Raw genomic sequence first — 6,000 nt, 5'->3', positions numbered from 1 at the left:
ATCTACTGCGCCCAGAGTGTTCACGAAAGTTCTGGCTCCAGTGATAGCTTTCTTCAGGCTAAATACAGATCTATCCTTATTTGGACGACTGCCTGATTCTGGCTCAAGGAAGGGAAGAGCTTCTTCATCATTTGGAATATGTGATAGCAGTGCTAAGATGCCTGGGGTATTCTGTGAACGAAATAAAGTCCAGTCTAGTACCCTCTCAGGACATGTGCTTTCTGGGTGTGAGACTGAATACAGCATCCCAGATGGCCTTTTTAACCCCGGACAAACAAAAGAGTCTATCCCTTTACTTCTATCAACTTTCTCATCAGTCCGGGCTGACTGCAAGGACAGTCCTTCAAGCCTTAGGGTTCATGGCATCTTGTATTCTGGTGCTTCCCAATGCCAAACTGCATATGAGGAAGTTACAATGGTATCTCAAAAATGTATGGACACAGCACTGCCAGGATCTGGACACTGTCATTCGAATAATACCTTGCATTCAAAAGGAATTTTTGTGGTGGGCTCAGGAATGTCACCTAAACAAGGGACTCTCTGTGACCCGGCCAGAGGCGAGTCAGATTTTAACGACAGATGCCTCACACAAAGCTTGGGGAGCTCATCTAAATGGAAAGTGGATACAAGACAAGTGGCCTGCCAGACTACAACATCTACATATCAACATGAAGGAGATGTTAGCAGTCCAGTTTGCATTAATAGCTTTCAAGGAATTACTTCTTCCAGGGCAGGTGTTGATTCTAACAGACAACACAACTGTCATGTGGTACATCAACAAACAAGGGGAACGCATTCTTATCCTCTATGCAGGCAAGCAATGATTTTGTGGGAGACTGCTCTCAGTTTACAGCTCAATCTTCAGGCAAGGTTTCTGCCAGGAGCACAGAACTCCTTAGCAGATGTGTTGAGCAGGCAATTATGGATCCCCACAGTGGAAATTGGATCCTCATGTATTTCAGAAATTGACAGTGTCATGGGGAACTCCAGACATAGATCTGTTCGCTTCTCCACTAAACCATCAGCTGCCAAAGTTTTGCACAAAAGGTTTCATCCCACAGCTTGGAGAGTGGATGCTCTTTCTTTCAATTGGAGCAATCTTCATGTGTATGCCTTTCCACCTCTGCCTCTCCTCCCAAAGGTACTTCTAAAGGTCAGACAGGACAAGCCAAGGATGATTTTAATAGCTCGGTTGGCCTCGACAGCACTAGTACCCATTACTGAGAAGTCTTGTCTGGTAGCCTCCATGGCCTTTGCCTTCGATTCCACACCTGTTGTCACAGGAGGACAGCCATTTGCTCAATGTCAAGCTTCACTCTCTGCACCTAACAGCCTGGCATATTATGTTTTGAACCATAGTGGGCCTCCACTTCCTCAGCAAGTTTTAAATGTTATTTTGGAAGCTAGAAGGCCTAGTACAAGGAATGTGTACATGAACAAATGGAAGAGATTTTTATTTTGGAGTGCAGCAAAAGATTTTGATGTTTCTGAGCCTAATTTGTGTGTGGCTCTTCAATATCTTACTGAGTTACTAGACAAAGGTTTGTCTTTCTCTTCTATTAAAGTTCATGCTGCAGCAATTTCGGCTCACTATGATTGCGACCCACCATTGTTTTCTCATCCTTTGTTCAAGCAATTTCTTAGAGGGCAAAGAATATAATACCCCCACGAAGAGCTCCTACTCCTGCTTGGGATCTCAATTTTGTGCTTGGAGAAACTCACTCTACAACCTTTTGAGCCTGCAGCTACTTCTGAGTTGAAATATTTTCATGGAAGACTGCTTTTTGTTGGCCATTACCTCTGCAAGAAGGGTTTCTGAATTGCAGGCCCTTATGGCGGTTGAGCCTTTCTTGATTTTCCATAAGGATAGGGTATCATTACGTACTAATCCTTCCTTTATGCCTAAGGTGGTTTCTAGTGTGGCTTTAAACCAAACTATTCATTTGCCTACTTTTATACAAATCCCCAAAATAAAGGGAAAAGATTTTGCACACTTTAGATGTACACAGGCAGTTGCGTTATTATTTGGACAGAACTAAAGGGTTCAGGCAGTCTCAGCAGTTGTTTGTTTCTTTTGCTTTGAGTTCTCAGGGCAAGCCTGTGTCAAAACAAACTATTTCTAAGTGGATTGGGTTTTGCATTGCTTTCTGTTATTCCCATCATGGCAAGGAGATTCCAGCTGGGATTAGGCCTCATTCCACTAGGGCTACTGCCACTTCAACAGCTTTTTGAGGGGTGTGACCAAGGATATTTTGGAGGCAGCTACTTGGAGTTCAGTGCATACTTTCTCTAGGCATTATCACCTGCCACTTTACTCTAAATCCAGGGCTGGTTTTGCCACTGCTGTTTTGCAGGGCATTTGGCAGCTCCTGCTTCCCTTATAGTTAGCCATCCTCCCTTACCTCTGCTTTGGGATTCTACCCAAGTGTAAGGACTGCAGCAATGTGAGATGAAGAACATAGTACAGTTTTGTACCTACCATAAATGTAGATGTTCGAAGATCCACATTGCTGCAGTCAATCACTCCCTCCTTCCCCTCTGTAGTTAGAGGTGGTTGTGTGGGTTGGGTTGTACATATTGTGTATATTGTATATATTGTACATATAATTACTGCAAGGGTGGTTGGTTGGTTGTTTGCTGTCTTTTGGTTTTGACCTTTATTTTTAGGGTCTTCTGACATCTGGGGCAAGAAAAGACTGAGGATATGACGTCGGTCATGCGCATTTGTACCCTGATGTCCTGATGTCAGTCAAATGCGCCTTGACCGACGTCAGCCTTATACTTTGATATTCGGGCCGACCGAGGACAGCGGACTACCCAAGTGTAAGGACTGCAGCAATGTGGATCTTCGAACATCTACATTTATGGTAGGTACAAAACTGTACTTTAGTCAGAGGTAGACCACCTTGAAGAATGCTAGTATCTGCAGGGGAGTTAATGATAACCTCCAGCATGTAATCATCTGCAAACTTCGTCAGCCATACACCTTCAGCATTTGCTTCCACTTCACAGAAGTAGATGCCAAAAAGGAACGGGCCCAGTACCAATCCCTGGGGGACTCTCCTAGTGACTGGCCTCTTGGTGGAGGTGGTCTCACCTATTTTGACCACCTGGGTCCTATCAATGAGCCATTTGGTTGTCCAATGGGTGATAAAGAAGTTTATACCAATTTTTTTGAGTTTGTCTATAATGCTTCAGAGGGGTATTGTATTAAAAGCCTTGGTCAGGATGAGCTAAGCTGTGTGCAGTCTTACCCTCATCTGTTGCTTTGGTGACCCTCTAAAAAATATCTACCAGATTTAATAAGTATGACCTTCCTTTAACAAAACTGTACTGTGATGGGTCCAGCATTTGCTGTTTACCTATGTCCTCATTTATCATGTCCATGATGATTCTTTCCATGGCCTTACATATGAGGCTGGTCAGACTTATGGGCCTGCAGTTACCTAGATTGGTGATTGGACACCCTTTATGCACAGGAATGACTGGAGCCATCTTCCATTCCATGGGCACAAAACTTCACTGTAGGCTCCAGTTTAAAAGTGATTTAAATGGACCAGAAAGGTCATGTTTCATGCTATTTAGTAAGCATCCTGGAATGTTGTCAGGGCCCATTGATGCAGTGTTTTTGACTTTGGAAAGTGCATTGAAGACCTGTTCCGTAGTAATGGTTGGAGGGATTGTGGTATGTGGTGTTTCCTTTGGACTATCACAGGGGAGTGGGGAGGAAATTTGAGATGAACGTCTCAGGCAAAAGGTTGGCAATGGCTTCCAGTTCACTGTGCATGATAGCATTTACAATAAGTTCTGCACATTGCCACACATTTCCTTTGAGGTTGTGGACATAGCTGTAAAACTTTTTGTGGTTGTCATTGCCAGAGAAGCTAGCCTTTGAAGTATTAATTAACCTTCTTAGCTGACTGTTTAGATTGGTCAAGATTTTGGGCTTTGTTCCTCCTACGCTTGGCCAAGACTTTTTTCCTTTGTTGTATAACCAGTTGATATTATGATTCCACCAGGATGGCTTGGCATTTGAGTTTGTTTTATTCTTAATAGAAGTGGGCACTGTTCGCTCTATGCAGTTATCAATATGACAGTACAGGGATATTGTAAATAACTCAGCATCTCCTATGGTGTTTACTGGGTTTGGGGGTGCTTGGAATTTAGCCAAGGTGTCACTTACTAGAGAGAGATTACCTTTGAAGTAGTTACTAAAGGTTTTTGGTTTTGCTGGGTTCCCAGATTTAATTCTTATTTCAAACAATACTGCCTTATGATCAGATCTGATGCACAAGGACATTACATTTGGTGAAGAACATTCTTCTCCCATGTTTGTGAGTACAAGGTGAAGGATGTTTCTACTCCTGGCAGGAAAATGAACCAACTGTTCCAGGATGTTAGTATTAATTAAGTTTGGTTATCACTAGGCTTGTGCATAAGAAGTGGTGTAGGATTCCAGATCTATAGAGGGGTAGTTGAGATCCCCATGAAGATCATATTGAGTTGAACAGTGAGGGACTCTAGTACATTGAGATAGGTAATATGGGTTTTGTGGGACATGGACAGGGATCTGTAGGTTGCAAGGATATGGTACAAGACCCTTTTCTGTGGTGAGTGGCACCTGTTCCAGTGGGTCATACATTTTAACTAGTCTGGATGTGAGGTTATTTTTAATAAAGGCTGAGACTCCCCCGCTATTAGTTCCCTCCTGTGCAGTAGACTGTCAAAAGGTGTAAAAGGCATTCTAACCTTGTACTGCTGGCATACTTGCCAAGACTTTAAACCATGTCTCTATTACTGCATAGACATCTACACACTTCAGGGAGATATAGGCTTGCAGGGATTGGAGTTTCTTGTTAAGACTTCTAGCACTGAGCAGTACCACCTTCAGTTATACCTTCACAGGTTTGGTTAAGTTGGGAGGTTTATTGTTTTGGCATTGCCTAAAAAAGGCACTATGGGTGTGAAAAAGGTCTTTGCCAATATCCAAAAGCCTAAAGGAGATAAGTGCAGACCATTTCTGGCAAAGCCGCATGGTCTGTTAACCACGTCCTCCCAGGCCATCAAATATTGTACCCTCTCGGACTGACACCAGGAGCTAAGCCAATTGATAAAATCAATTATTTTCTGTTGGTAATGTGGCATCACCCTTGGAGAAGGTTGTATGCTGCTCACTGCTAGCCTCATACCTGACCAAGACACATAATCAGTGATCTCAATCATGACTCATTTCATATAGTCAAGGGAAGTACATCTCAGGACATTAACACCCACATCGGTGCCTGTAGTTTAATGACCTGAGTGCCTATATGACTTAACGGATCCCAGCCCCGAAAAGGCAGCTAACTGTGACTCTGTCCTTACTCAGTCTGGTGAGTGGGACATCAGTGTGCCTCACTTCAAAATCATCAATGACCAGGAAATTTGGTTGTGTGCTGGTTTGCCTTAACACAGACCTGGGCATTGTACAGCCCTCAGGCCACACCCATCCCTTTATCTGTCCCTGACCGGCTCGTGAGAAGTCTGACAGAACACTTGCTAATTGTAAGAACTTACACTGTTTTTTTTCCCAGACTATCCAGGAATCAAAGCGATTCTCCTGTTGTCCAGAAAACACTGTGTAAACTCCTGGATTCTGTTTCAAAAAAGAAACAGACTATCGGAGTTTGTTAGGGTGGTTGTCACCGTTATTTCTTAATGCATGCTCCATCCACCCTTTTTTTACTTTCCTGCTTTATTCCATTTCAGTTTTAGACTGTCCCCTACTCCCACTGGATATTTTTCAATAAGTAACAGCAAAACAGCCAAGGTCCTCACCTGCAACGGAATGAAGCAAATGATTAGCTGTGATGTAGGGCACCTAAACAGGCTCACTGAGCCACAAACACTGAGTTTGGCTCAAGTTTTGGAACTTTGTCAGAGGGCTAGTGTGTCCTGCATTCGTCAATAGCAGTACCTGTCTGGTCAACTGTGATCTACTCCGTAAGTGTGCTGTGTAGA

Source organism: Protopterus annectens, chromosome 1.part2 (genome assembly GCF_019279795.1).
Source record: "Protopterus annectens isolate FY-2018-M chromosome 1.part2, PAN1.0, whole genome shotgun sequence".
Taxonomy (NCBI): Eukaryota; Metazoa; Chordata; order Ceratodontiformes; family Protopteridae; genus Protopterus; species Protopterus annectens.
This window is presented reverse-complemented; position numbering follows the sequence as displayed.